The sequence below is a fragment of the Tupaia chinensis genome, unplaced genomic scaffold, assembly GCF_000334495.1.
Source record: "Tupaia chinensis unplaced genomic scaffold, TupChi_1.0 Scaffold000012_1, whole genome shotgun sequence".
Taxonomy (NCBI): Eukaryota; Metazoa; Chordata; class Mammalia; order Scandentia; family Tupaiidae; genus Tupaia; species Tupaia belangeri.
The window spans coordinates 663,546-679,549 of NW_006159442.1; the positions used below are offsets into that span (position 1 = coordinate 663,546).

At 38.0% G+C, this 16,004-nt stretch overlaps 1 pseudogene; it reads left to right on the forward strand.

Annotated features, from left to right (window-relative positions):
• The first annotated feature begins 14,381 nt into the window (after positions 1-14,381).
• LOC106733865 (ATP synthase subunit d, mitochondrial pseudogene) lies at positions 14,382-14,945 on the forward strand (annotated as a pseudogene).
• Positions 14,946-16,004: the final 1,059 nt, after the last annotated feature.

Here is a 16,004-nt window from a genome sequence, read left to right on the forward strand (position 1 = left end):
GAAAGAGTGGGGCAGCCATTCCAATAATCTAGATGCTTGATAATAGTCGATCATATCTCACTTCATGTGTATTCCATGATAAACCGCAGATAACTCAAAGAGGAGTGTTAAGAAGTGAAGGCAAGGGAATCTTGGGAATATCCTTTGGGCCAGAGTTCTAAAAGCCAAATTGGGCTCCCAGACCTTTGAAGGTCCTCAGCAAAATCCAATATTTCGATACTCCCCAAGCAAATCATTTGGAACGTGGCTTAGCTGAGATACCAAGTTTCTTTTCTGTATGCTGTGCTAGCTTAAACTCAAAGCTAAAACCTTGACTTTTAGTCCTGATCAGAAGTTTGAAGTTGATAGTGATGCCCAATCGTTCGTTTGAGTGTGTGTGTTCAGTAGGAAAATGAATAAATACTTAACAATTAGGATTTTGCTTTGAAGAGCTGCTCATTCAAAACATGGGGTCCACTAAAAGGAGCAATTAATACCTTTAGTTCGTAGCTAAGCAATAAGAGCCATGGAAGTAAATGATGCCAATGTTCATATCGCCACTCTCACCCAGGCATCTGTATTTCTGATTTCCTAAATGGCAAGTGAAAATGTGTCCATGGATCACCATAAACTTCTCTATACTTCAAGCACACATTCTCTGGGAAGGATATTGTGGAAGAGGGACAGTGAGCTGCCAGGCAGAAGAAGTTGCTCTACTCCTCAGTTTCCTCATCTGTGGAATTAAGAGATTGGTCTAAGTGATCCACGTAAACTACCACGGATCACCCCAGCAATAAGCATCAGTGATACCATGGGAGATCTTTGTTCGTGGGAAATGGGAGAGAAATTATTTTCTTCAACATCTGGTCAAGAAACCAGGTAAATAGTCCAGTACTTAATTCTTTTGCATACCTATAAAATGTGAACATGTACATACCCTTTCACTCTTGTCATCAGAGAGAAACATTACATTCATCTTACAGGATAACCATGTGGTATTTGATCAAACTCTGACTTGAGAAAGATGTTATATAACCTGTATTTTGCTGAGTGTACTTAGATTTATCAAACCATGCTGCTTGATATCTAGCAGGGTCGTACATTATAACTCCAGGTCTTAGGTGGGAGGAAGTGGTATTGCAGCTGTAGTCCTTTTTTTTTAAGAGCAAAACAATATGTAGAAATACTTTGTTTTTATCAATCTCTGGAGCTTACGTGATATACTTCAAGAGCCAGCCATACTCTGGGGCTTATCATCTTGGCGACTGTTAGGAGGTCAAATAAGGGCCTTTTTCCTCCCCTCCATGCTGGCTGAGACCTTCCATCCAGACTCAGTGTTATTCCTTGAGTTTAGCCTTAACACTTTACTCCCTAGTAAAATGCAACGCACTGAGAAGATTGTCACTTAAGTTACTCTCAGATTTACTTTTTTTTTTTTTTGGAGAGGTTTTTTTCGCTATAGGGTGCGTGCGCTCGCCAGACAGACAGAGAGAGACATAGAGATAGAAAGCGAGAAATCACCCCCCAGGGGGGATGGTCACGCCGCAATCCCTTCTCCTCCATTCTCCTCTCCGGATCTTGGGCACGCACGCACACACGCCTGGCATGAGTTTTAAGCCACCGGGTCCAGGACGCGAACCACGGTCGACTACATGGGAGTCCAGCGACGCAGCCATTACGCTAACTGCTGGTTCCCTCTCAGATTTACTTTTTAAGAAATTTTATTTTTTTTTATTGCTAGAGACCTCACCAAAAAGAGACAAAGACAAAGGGAGAGAATAGTCCTCACGGAGAATGGTCATACCTTGATCCCTTCTCCATTTTTCCCTCCCTTCTGGCTTTTGGGCACACATACGTGCGCATTTAGTGTGTTTCTCAAGCTGTGAGATCTGGGACTCAAACTGCAAGATCAGCCACATGGGATCCAGCTGCCTTAACCACCAAGTTATAGAGCTGGCCCATATCAGTTTTACTTTTCAAGAACTGGGTTGAACTTTTGCTAAGAAGGGGCCCAAATAGACCATATGCCCTTAGGGACGAAGAGTAACGGCTTGAAGTCAGCACATTTGGGAACCAGAGACTGGAAGCACCAAAGACCAGGAGGTTTTGGTGGGACCGCAGTTTTGCAGGACACCAGGCAGAGTCTCACCAAACAGCACAGCCATCATAATTCCCCTATGTGGCTTCTTTAAGAATTCAATGTCCCTGGCTTAAGTAAACCCAAATGTTTTATGTGTATTTACCTAAGCACACACTTTCAACTCTGCTTACTGACTTCTTGGTTGTTAAATGACTGTCACCATTGAGTATAGAATTGCTGATACGAAATCTTTGAGGTCATTTAGTTCGACATTCTTCTCCACCTAGAGATTCTTTCTAGGGTAGCTTCCCCACTGAGAGTCACCCTTTTGGAGTTTGAACCTTCACACTAACAAGGACCCAATTGCTTCAGAAGGTGCCGTGTTAAGTAATGATCTATTTCATTCTAGAAAGTTCTTCCTTTTATGGAATCAAATTCTCTCTCTCTAAACTTCGATCTGTCACTTCCAGTCTTTCCAAATTGCTTTGATTAAAGGATCTCAAAGTCTAAATTCAAACATTCTCACCTGTTCATTAAAGTCCTCCCCTTCATTATTCTTTTCATGGGCCTAGTTTTATAAAAAATCCTATGACTTCTCAGTGAGCACATATCTGAGAAGCTCATGCCTATTTCAAAAGGAAAGGAAGATTTATCTTGATGTTAGGTCCACACTATTCAGATATGACATTGTCCCTGGAAAGAATCACAATGTTTAGTAGGTTCAGTTCTCAGCATTTGATGGTAACTATTCACATTTTCTAAGAGTTTCTAGAATCTTACTTAAAATCAGTCCATAATAGGGGCCAACAGGTGGCATGGTTGTTGGTGTGTTGGACTCCCACATGGTCAACCACAGTTTGAGTCCCAGACCTCGTGGCCTGCTCTCTCTCTCTCTCTCTCCCCCTCTCTCTCTGTGTCTCTCTGGTGAGCATACGTGACCCACAGCAATTTTTTAAAAATGATGATGATGATGATGATAAATAATTTTAAATAAGGAATTCTGAAAAAAATAATAATAAATATTTTTAGCAAAACCCCAAAGGAAAAAGCTTCCTATCCAAATTACAAAATCAGGACAAACTTTAAAAGTTTCTGAGAGACTGTCCTCAGAGCCTCCCACTGTATTTAAATGGGCTCTTTATGACATCTAGTGGTGAAATCTGGAACTTCCTGGTACTCAGAGCCACTGAGAAGATGTAAAAAAAAAAAAAAACCTTAATACTATCTGATACTTGCTCTCTGAATATTTTATTTTGTACAATTGTAAATTAAAATACTTTTTCAACCCATCATAATTATATACTTATCTTTATTTTAGGCCTCTATGTTTGCTTTTTAGCTTTTGTATTTGGACTTACTTCAAAATCATTCGCATTTTTTTTTTCACAGATGTCAGAAAGAAGAAACACCACCCTCCTTTAGGAAAAAAAAAAGCATTCTGGATAAGTATAAATAAGTATATTTTGATCTGGAAGCATTACCACAAAGACATTTTGCATAAACGAATTCATCTTTAAATGTGGTTTTAAGACTTTCTATTCCTGTGAAATCTGAGTCATTTATAGCTAACCTTGAATGTATTGTTATTCACAATTAGAAGTAGATAAATTTCACAGGCAGAGAAGCTGACAAGTCTTTAAGACTTCACACTTAGTTTTGCAGGAAGAGTTGAAGTTAATTAGAAGTGATTATACATACATTGCATGTGTGTGCGTATTTGTGTTGTTGCACACAGACACCACAAAGGCCTTGGGAAGGTTGCATTTTTTTACATTTTAAAAATAAACATAATCTCCTTCCCATGTGTTGCTATAAACCCAGTAAATCTAGGAAGCTCAGCAGGGTTGAACAAGGTCATTTCTTGTCAGGACTCCAAGGGGGAGCAGGAAGCAACCCTGTGCATCAGATGCTGGCATCTAATCCCTGCTCAGCACGAGCTTCCCAGGCATGTGGGACAGGTTGTGCCAGCACCGACACACTGGCAGACTGAGGCTTTGACGCCAGCCACCGCCGGTATCTGCACTGCTGCTCTCTACCTACAGTGCCCCTGAAAGACGAAAATATATCCTCACCCTCTCAATGAAGGCAGGGTTCCAACGGAGCTTGCTCACTTTGTGGTTCTGGTAAACAAGAAAGTCGGCTTGAAAAGATACATTTAATCATGATCTTAAAAATGAAGGAGGCTTTATCGATTTGTTTGGGCTGTGGATTAAATATAAATATTAAATTTTACATACAAATTTAAACACAGTATTTTATTGAACTTAATATCTTTTTAAACAAATGCATAAATGCGTGTGTTTGAATCCAACAAAAGTCAAAGCAAATGAAAATGTGGAGGGGAGACAAAGAGACTGCAGAAAGTTCGTGGAAAATGAGATTCTATTTTGGTATAAAAAAATGTTGAAATCCATACATAATTTTTCCACAAACTTTTTGAAGACACCCCTGTGCCCCCTCCCCCCGTCTGCGTGTGTGTGTGTTTGCACAGATCCGCTGCTACAGAGAAGAAATAGAACATACAGTAAATGACATGATCGGCGTATCAGTAGACAATATCTCCAAGACACATGAGAAATAGGGTATGGTGGTTCTCTGTGAAAAGGATTTGGAGACTAGATGGGGCTAGAGATATGGAAATAAGAAATTACTTTTTGCTGTATACATATACTCTTTGAAAACTGCTGCTCCCCCAGTTGGGGTTTTTATCAGAACCTACCTGACCTAGGGAAGGTGTATTACCTGACTCCAGCCCACTGTAGCCATCCTGCCCCCACCTAAGGTGGGAGGAAAAAGAAAGAAGTTCGCAATCCAGGGCACAGACTAAGATGAAAACCTAATCAGAGGATCACAGAATGGTTCCCCTCCCCTTCCACCTTACCACTACATTACTGAGAACCTATTTACCAAAATACTTTGCATCTAGTACATCAGGTCTACCCTATGCCAAAAAATTATAACGCATACTAAAAGGCAAAACCCACAATTTGAAAAGACTGTTAGAATTTTTACAGTAAGAATTTTTTTTTTTACATCATCAGGTATATGCACACTCCAAAGAGAAAGAGAGACAAAGGAAGAGGACCCTCCAATGGAGTGTGGTCATACCACAATCCTTTATCCTCCATTTCTTGATTCTATCAGGATTTTAACTGTGCATACACACATACGTGGCATGCTTTTTAAGCCACTGCAGCAGGGACTTGAACTTTGGTCAGTCATGTGGGATCCAGCTTCCATTGCATAGGACTTAACTGCTGTACCATTGGGCCAGCTCTGCAACAGAAATTTTTTGAAGCTATGACTTATATACTAACAGCTTTAATGGAAAAAGTAAACAACATGAGAAAACAGATGAATAATGTAAGCAAAAATATATAAATTCTAAGAAAAAGTCTAAAAGAAATGCTAGAGACAAAACAAAAACAAAACTGTAACAGAAATGAAGAATTTCTTTGATGGGCTCATTAGTAGATTGAGAATATAATGTGAAATCTCTCAAGACTAAAAAGCAAAGAAAAAGACTAAAAAAATAGAACGGAATGTCCAAGGACTATGGAGCCAATAAAAAAGGTGTAGTGTGGGAGACCAGCAGGTGGCATAGTGGTTAAGGCACTGGACACTCCCACATGGCCTACCACAGTTTGAGTCCTGGACCTGGTGGCTTGCTTTCTCACTTTCTCTCTCACTCACTCTCCTCTCTCTCTCTCTGTCTCTCTGTCTCTGTCTCTGTGTGTGTGTTTGTGTGTGTGTGTGTGTGTGTGTGTGTGTGTGTGTGTGTGGTCAAATTAAAAAGAATGAATGAATAAATAAAAATCATTCTTAAAAAAAATGTGTAGTGTATGCATAGTAGGAATTCCAAAAAGAAAAGAGAGAAATAAATGGAAGCAATATTTTAAGAAATAATGACTGAGACTTTCCCCAAAATCCATGTCAGACACCAAACCATAGAACCAGAAAGTTCAGAGAATTTGGATGGATTTGGCTGGATAAATATTCAATAAAACTATACCTAGTATAATATACTCAAATTGCAGAGAAATCAAAGATAAATCTTCAAAGAAGACAGAGGAGGAAAAGAAAGACAAAAAGAATTACAAAAATAAACAAGTGAAAATCTTACCTACAGCGTAGCAAAGGTAAGAATTACATCAGACTTCTCAGAAATCATACAAGCAAGAAGACAATTTAAGGTGTTGAGAGAAAAAAATCCTAACCTAGACTTCTGTACCCTGTGAAATTATCTTTCAAAAAAGTGAAGGATAAATAAAGATTTTTCTGAGGGAATTTGTTGTCAGTAGACCTGCCTTACAAGAAGTGTTAAAAAAAAATTCTTCAGAAGAAAAAAAATTGATATAGGTCAGAATATAAGATCTAAAGAAAGTACACTAGAGATGAAATAAGTAAAGGAAAGATATAAAGTATTTATACTTAGTTTTGCTATAGAGTGTGCACTCACCGGAGAGACACAGAAAGAGAGAGAGAAAGCAAGAAACCACCCCTCAGGAGGATGGCCACACTGCAATCCCTTCTCTTCCAGCTTCCTCTTGAGATTTTGGGCATGCACACACAGGTACCCAGTGTGATTTTCAAGCTGTCAGGTCTAGGATTAGAACTGCTCAATTGACCATGTGGAATCCAGTGTCTTAACCTCCATGCTGCCTGCTGGTCCTTTTTCTTATTCTTAATTGAACTAATAGGTAACTTCTCTTGGATAAATATAATTGATAAGCTAAGAAAGGAAAAGAAAATGGAGTTATATAAAATGTTCATTTAAAAACAAACAAAAAAGTATGAAAGACAAAAATAGGAACAAAAAAATCACATAGAAAATGTAACAAATACTTATATATATTAATCTAACTGTACTAATCTAAACATTAATGGTCTAAATATACCAATTAAAAGCCAGAGATTGGAGCCAGACTGTGGATTGGGTCCCACATGGCTATCCTCATAGTTTGAGTCCTGGACCCAGTCACTGGAAAAACATGCTGTGTGTGTGTGCATGCAAGCCTAAAATCCCAAAAGGAGAGGGAAATGGAGCAGGAAAAATTGCAGTGTGGCCATTCCCCATGGAGGGTATTCTATCTCCACCCCACCCCACCCCTCAATTTCTCAATTTCTCTCCGGTTGGATACAATCTGTTATCTAAGATATACTTTGCAAACAATTTCACCTAAAATATGGGTAGTCTTTTCATTTTCTTTTTTTTAATATATTTAACTTTATTTATTATTATATCATTATTATTTTCCAGTTTGATCAGAGAGACACAGAGAGAGAAAGAGGAAGTGAGAAAGCAAGCCACCACGTCCGAGACTTGAACCGTGGTCGGCCATGTGGGAGTCCAGTGCCTTTAATCACCATGACACTTGCCGGCCCCAGTCTTTTCATTTTCTTGATGGCTCTCTTTCTTTCAGTGCTCACATTTTAGGTACCAATTCTAAGAATCTATTGTGATGATGAGGTGTTGAGAGAAAAAAAGATTTAGCTCTATGTCTTTTAAGAGTTTTAAAGTTTTGACTATTACACTCAGGCCATTAATCATTTTGAGTCAATTTTTTGTAGTATGAAATAAGACCAGATTCTATTCTTGTTTAATCTTAAAGTATTTGGGGATATCCAGGTATATTTTTCTGTTCTTATTTTCTAGTTTAATTCTGCTGTGGTCTCACAGCATATATTGCATTATCTTATTTTGTTAGTTTGCAAAAGTATGTTTATGGTTCAGAATGTGGTCTATCTGGGTGAGTGTTCATGAGAACTTGAGAAGAATGTGTTATCTGCTATGGTTGAATGAAGTTATTCATAGATGTCAATTATATCCAGTCGAATGGTGGTGTTGCTGAGTGTTGTGGTTGAATGAAGTTGTCTATAGATGTCGATTATATCCAGTTGATTGATGGTGCTACCAAGTTCAACAATGACCTCAATGATTCTGTGCCTCCTGGATCCATCCATTCATTGGTGATAGAGAGGTGTTAAATTCTACAACTATAAAAGCGAATTCTTCTACTTCTTGCAGTTATCAGATTTGCCTCATGTATTATGATGCTTTATTGCTGGGTGCATACACATTAAGAATTATTATATGTTCTTGAGCATAGACCTTTATATCATTAATTCCCCACCTTGTCCCTGATAACTTTTCTTGCTACAAAGTCTGCTCTATCAGAAATTTATATACGCTGTTTTTTTTTTTTTCAATTAGTGTTAGGATGATAAATCTTTCTCCATTCTTTTACTTGAAATCTTCATGTGTCTTTATATTTAAAGTAATTTTCTTTCTTTTTCTTTTTTTTTTTTTTTTTGAGATGTTTTTGCTATAGGGCATGTGCGCTCACCAGACAGACAGAGAGAGACAGAGAGACAGAAAGTGAGAAATCACCCCCCCCAGGGGGATGGCCATGCCGCAATCCCTTCTCCTACATTCTCCTCTCGGGACCTTGGGCACGCACGCATACGCGCCCAGCGTGAGTTTTAAGCCACTGGGTCTGGGACACGAACCGCAGTTGACTACGTGAGAGTCCAGCGACATAGCCATTACGCTAACTGCTGGTCCCTAAAGTAGTTTTTTATTAACAGCATATACCTGCCAGGCACATAAGCCCATGGTCCTGTCTGGCTGGTAAGGTCAGGGTGGAAAGTGGGAGGCGGTTGTGGCTTGAGGTCCTGTTGAGAGTGTTTGCCTCTCTCCCTCCCCTTCTCTCTCTCTAAGGAAAAAAATTTAATAAAGAACATCTTTCATAATTAAAATCACTTAATAATGAAACACTTGGATGCTATCCCTAAAAGAAGCCAGAATATCTACTCTTATCAGGTCCATCAACACTGTACTGAAATTTCTAGACATTACAGTAAGTCAAGCATAGAAATAAAACTTTGTAAAGGAATAATTTAAAATGACTCAAGGGTCAGCTCCATGGCCTGGATATTAAGGCAGCTGGATCCTACATGGCCAATCACCTAGTTTGAGTCCTAGACTCAGTGGCTTGAAAAACATGCCAAGTGAGGTGAACCCACACTCAGGGCTTGAAAGCAACTTTGGGATTTATAGCACACCATCACCCACTGCTCTGGTGGCCTAGGCTTGCCCCATCAGATGACCAACAGGATATTTAAACCTGGGCACCCCTCCTTGAGTGAGCTCATGCTCAGGGCTTGGGAGCAACCTTAGAACTTTTGGAACACCATTGCTCACCACTCCTGCTCCATCTAGCACCTGCCAGGATACTTAAACCAGGTCTGGGTGGGCCTCCTAGGGTGAGTCCACGCTTGGGGCCTGAACTACATTGGGACTGTCAGTATACCAACCCCTGTGCTGTGCTTGAGCCTCTTCACCAAGTTGTATCTCCTTTGCTTGTTACCACCTCATCAAGAGCTGAACATTTGCCAGAGGAGCCAAGCACTTGAAGTTACCCCTAATTGCTCTGACCTGGGAGACAGAGCCCTCCAGTAAGAACACCTTGGAAATAAGGGTAGTTTCCTTTACCAGTCCTACAGAATCTACTCCAATAAATGAAAAATTGAATACTGCATCAGGTGACTAAAAAGCAGCAGAGATCTCAAAGAAACATGAGAAAACTCTCCCCTAGGTGAGCATAATAGCCCCTCACCAATGGTTGATACACAGAGGAATACACAGAAATGTCAGACAAAGAATTCTGAATTTTCATAGTGACAAAACTCAATGAGATGCAAGAGGAAATAGACAATCAATTCCAGGAAATGTGAAAATCATTTCAGGATGTGAAAGAGGAATTCCATAAAGAAACACCCTAAAAAAAGAATCAAACAACTTCTGGAAATGAAGAATACAGTACAAGAAATTAAAGTCTCCCTATAGAAAGCCTTAACAGCAGATTGCACCATGCAGAAAAAATAATTTCTAACCTGGAAGACAAAGTTCAACATAGACCAAATCACTAAAAAGAAAGAAAAAAACAACCAAACAAAATGACAACATATGGGAAATTCTAGACACTATGAAACACCCAAATATTTACATAATGGGTATTCCAGAAGGTAAAAATTCTGCTAATGGCATGAAAAACCTCTTTCATGAAATGCTATGTGAAAAATTTCCAAATATAGAGAAACATGGAGAAATTCAGACCCAAGAAAAAAGGACCCCAAATGGAGTTGACATAAAGAGATCCTCCCCCTGGCACATCATAGCCAGATTTGTAAAAAATTAAAAACAAAATAATATTCTAAAAATGGCAAGGGAGAAACTCAAGTTACTTATAAAGTTTTCCTATTAGGCTAATATCAGACCTCTCAACTGAAACAGTGTAGGCAAGGAAAGAATGTGATGATGTATTCAAAACATTAAAAGAAAAACAATTTCAACAAAGAATACTATATCCAGCAAGATTATCCTTCAAGTGGGAAGAACAAATAAAAGTATTCTCAGATAAACAAAAACTGAGAGAATTCACCAATATTAGACCAGGTCTACAGGAAGTACTAAGGGGACCATTGTATCAGAACAACTAAAGAGAGACAAACAGAAATAGGAGAACCAAAAACAACTGAGAAAATGCCTAGCAAATTGACAGGGATAAATCTACAAATATCAATAATAATGTTGAATGTTAATGGATTAAATTCTCCCATTAAAAGACACAGACTGACTAAATGACTACAAAACAGAAGCCATCTGTATGCTGCTTACAAGAAATACACCTCACTGATAAGGACACACATAGACTGAAAGTGAAGAGCTGGAAAAAGATATCCCATCTGAATGGAAACCAAAAAAAGGCTGGAGAAGTGATACTGGTATCAGACAAATTAGACTTTAAGATGAAAGATGTAAGAAGAAACAAAGAAGGACATATAGTACTAAAAGGACTTGTTCACCATGAAGATATAACACTTGTAAATATCTACACACCTAATTTTAGAGCTTCTAAATACATCAAAGAGAGAATGTTAGATCTTAAGGGAGAGACAGGCTGCAACATAATAATTGTAGGAATCTCAACACCCCACTGGCTCCTCTGGAAAAATCATCTAGACAAAAAATAAAGAGATAGAAGATCTAAATGGTACCATACAAGAAATTAATTTGACAGACATCTATAGAGTATTTGACCCAACTACCACAAAATATACATTTTTCTCACACCCACATGGAACATTTTCAAAGACTGACCACGTGATAGGACACAAAACAAGCCTTTACTTCAAAGGTATAGAAACTATATCTAGCATCTTTTCTGACCATGATGGAATCAAACTTGAAATCAACTAATAAAATTACAAACACATGGAAACGAAATGACCTACTCTTGGATGACTTCATGACTATAGAATAAATTAAAACTGAAATCAAAAGTTTCATAGAAACCAATGATGATGAACAAACAAACAAGTGTTTATAACCTATGGGACACAGCAAAAGCAGTCATAAGAGAGAAGTTGATAGCAGTTAGTGCTTATAAGAAGAAAGAAAGGTGGCAAATAAACAACTTAATGACACAACTCAAGGAACTGGAAAGACAAAAAAAAAAAAAATCCGGGAAAAGGGAAAAAATAAAAATTAGAGCAGAAATAAATGAAATAGAGAATTAAAAAAAAATCTATACAGAAAATAAATGAAACCAAAATCCGGTTCTTTGAAAAGATTAACAAAATGTACACACTGTCAACTAGATTAATCAAGAAAAACAGAGAAAGGAACCAGATAGATCAAATCAGCAAGGAAACAGGTGTTATTACAATGGACATAACAAAAATACAAAATATCATCAGAGAATACTATGAACAACTATATGCCAACAAACAAGAAAATCTAGATGAGATGGACAAATTTCTGGACATGCATTACTTACCAAGATGAACCAAAAAAATACATAAGGTCTGAATGAACTCATAACAAGCAATGAGATTGAATCAGTAATAAATAGTCTACCAAAAAGGAAGAGCCCAGGTCCCTATAGCTTTTCTTCTGAATTCTACAAAACCTTTAAAGAAAAACTAACCCCAATTCTCCTTAAACTATTTCTAAAAATTCAAAAGGAAGGAACCCTTCTGAATTTATTCTATGAAACCTCCATCATCTTAATTCCAAAACCAGACAACAACATGACAAAGAAAGAAAACTTCAGGCTCATATTCCTGATGAATATGGATGCAAAAATTCTCAGTTAGATACTAGCAAATCATATTCAACAATATATTTTAAAAATTATACATAATGACCAAGTAGGCTTTATTCCAGGGATGTAAGGATGGTTCAACATATGCAAAACAATAAATGTAATATATCACACAACAAAAGGAAAGATAAAAACTATATAATCATATCGATGCAGAAAAAGCATTCCATAACATACAGCATCCCTTCATGATTAAGACTTTCAGCAAAACCAGCATGGAAGGGACATTCCTTATCACAATAAAAGCCATCTATGAAAAACTCATAGCTAACATAATACTGAATGGGGAAAAACTGAAATACTAAAAACCAGAACAAGACAAGGCTGTCCACTTCTTCCACTCCTTTTTACCATAGTGCCAGAAGCTTTAGACAATGCAGTTAGACAGGAGAGTCAAATAGAAAAGAAGTGAAATTATCTCTATTTGCAGATGATATGATACCATGCATAGAAAATCCAAAAGACTCCACAAAAAAAAAAAAAAAAACACCTGAAAGTGATAAACAAATACAATAAAATGGCAGGATACAAAATCAACATACAAAAATGTAAATATTTAATTCACCAAAAATGGACAAACTGAGACAGAATTGTAGAAAGAAATTCCATTTACAATAGTCATGAAACCAGTAAGATATCTGGGAATAAACTTTACCAAAGACATCAAAGATCTCTACAAAGAATACTACGAATCACTGAAAAAGAAATTAAAAATGATACAAAAAAAGTGGAAAAACAGCCTATGTTTCTGGGGTGAAAGAATTAATATAATCAAGGTATCAATCCTACCCAAATTAATCTACAAATTTCATGTAGTCCCAATCAAACTACCAGAGATATTCCTTACAGAAACAGAAAAAAAATCACAAAATTTGTCTAAAAGCATAAAAGGCCCCATATCATCAAAGCAATACTGTGCAAGGGGAATAAAGCAGGAGGCATCTCATTCCTGACCTCAAAACATATTACAAAGCTGTGATAATTAAAACAGCATGGTATTGGTACAAAAACAGGCAGATGGGCCAATGGAACAGAATTGAGAACCCCCAAATGATCCCCAAAACATACAGCCAACTGATCTTTGACAAAAGACACAAGACAGTCCAGTGGGAAAAAGAAAATCTCCTCAGCAAATGATGCTGGGAGGACTGGATACCCACCTGCAGAAGAATGAAACTGGATCCTTATCTCTCACCACTAACAAAAGTTAACTCAAAAGCATTAGGGTCTAAACATAAAACCTCAAAGTATAAAAATACTGGTGAAAACATAGGAAAAACTCTTGGACACCTTGGAGTAGGCAAAGACTTCTTTCAAAGAAGACCTTCAAAGCCCAGGCAGTAGTCCCAAAAATAGACAAATGGGACTATATTAGGCCGAGAAGCTTCTGCACAGCAAAAGAAACAATAAGAGTGAGAAGATAACCCTCAGAGTGGGAGAATATATCTGCCAATTAAATCTCAGTCAAGGGACTGATAACCAGAATATACAGGCAACTCAAGCAACTTACACACAAAAATTAATCAATCCAATTAAAACATGGGAAAATGAACTGAACAGACAATTCTCCAAAGAAGACATACGGACAACTCCAAATTGTGTGACAATGTGCTTGGCATCTCTTATCATAAGGGAAATGCAAATCAAAACCACAACAAGGTTCCACTTAACCCCAGTCAGAAAGACTAAAATTAAAAAAATAATAATAATGACAGTGCTGACAACATTGCCAGGACCCCAGCTGAGCACTGTGGTGCCTGGCCTGTTCAGGCTGGGCTGAGAACCAAACCCTGGTATCCTAAGCAGCCTCAGTGATCACACAGCAGCAACCTCTGAGTGATCACCATGCCTGGGCTAGTGAGGAAAAGTTGGATGAGAAACAGAATATTTACATAGCTCAAAATATCCCCTAAAAAATACTTATTAGTTACCAAAAAAAAAAAAAAACTAGCATACTATTACCAAGTCATCAAATATAACATCACCAATATCGAAAGAGACATCGGATGGCTTCTAAAATTATAAACTGAGAAAGACATAACATCATTTTAGTAGTATTCCTAAAAAATAGCACAACCTGGATTTTATCATAAGAAAATATCAGACAAGGACCTACTTCTGTTACTTGCTGTAGAAAGTTCACCGCTGGGGTCGGTGAAGGGTTGCAAGATGGCTGGGCGAAAACTTGCCCTAAAAACTATTGACTGGGTAGCTTTTGGGGAAATAATACCCCGAAACCAAAAGGCTATTGCTAACTCCTTGAAAACTTGGTATGAGACCCTCACCTCCAGGTTGGCTGCACTACCCGAGACTCTGCCAGCTCTCGACTGGGCATATACTACAAGGCCAGCGTGGCCAAGGCGGGCTTGGTGGACGACTTCGAGAAGAAGTTTAATGCTCTGAAGATTCCTGAGCCGGAGGATAAATACACTGTCCAGGTGGACGCTGAAGGAAAGGAAGACGTGAAAAGTTGTGCTGAGTTTGTGTCCCTCTCAAAGGCCAGGATTGAAGAATATCAGAAACAGCTGGAGATGATGAAGAGCATAATTCCATTTGATCAGATGACCATTGAGGACTTGAATGAAGTCTTCCCAGAAACCACATTAGACAAGAAGCAGTACCCCCCTATTGACCTCACCAGCCAATTGAGAATTTATAAAATTTTTGTGTCTGGAAGGAAGCTCTGGTCCTTGCCTTACAAGTTCTGGACATTAAAATAAAAGTAATGACAAAAAAAAAAAAAAAAAAAAGAAAGTATCAGACAACAATAAATCGAGGATAATTCTATGAAAATCAGCATCATGTTAAAATATGTAAGTGCCCAATTCAATTTGACCAGAAAGAGAGAAAGGGAAAGTGGGAAAGCAAGTCACCTGGTCCATGACTTGAACTGCAATTGGCCATGTGGGAAGCCAGTGTCTTAACCACCTCACCACTTGCTGGCCCTTAATATAGATTTTTTTTTTTAATCTAGTAGAACTATCAACAGATGTGCCTAATTTAATGCAATGTTCAATGGTGAAAAAGATGAAAATGGTTATATCTTTGATTTGTTTATTGTACACTCCATGCACGGCTTAAAAATAATCATTCTGGGGACCAGCAGATGGCAGAATGGTTACATCACTGGACTCCCATATAGTCAACTGTGGTTTGAGTCCCAGACCTGGTGACTTGTCATTCACACCAGGCATGTGTGTGTGCAATTGCCCAAGATCCCAAGAGGAGAATATTACCATCCCCCATGTGGGGTGATTTCTCACTTTCTGTCTCTCTGGCGAGCACACGCACCCTGTAACAAAAATCTCTCTCTAAAAAATAATAATGATGATAATCATTCTATAGCCTACAAAGATACACATCGATTATATGTACACCAGAAATCCAAATTTAAAAATTTTAAATGACTTTTTAAATTACAGGCACATTATACTGGATCCACACTATTTGCTATCTTTAAGATTTTTTAAATGTGAAAAGATATTTATAGGCTAATAACCCAAAATTGAGGGCTAATATGATAGAATAGTGAAGTTTTTAAAAAAAAAAAAAAAATCATGGGCCGGGACCAGCAGGTGGCGTGGTGGTTAAGGTGCTGGACACTCCCACATGACCAACCATGGTTCGAGTCTGGGGCCTGGTGGCTTTCTCTGTGTGTGTGTGTGTGTGTGTGTGTGTGTGTGTGTTTCTCTCTGGTCAAATAAAAAAATAAGTGAATTAATAAATAAATAATTCTTTGAAAAAAAAAAGAACTACAATTCAACGTTATTATTGAT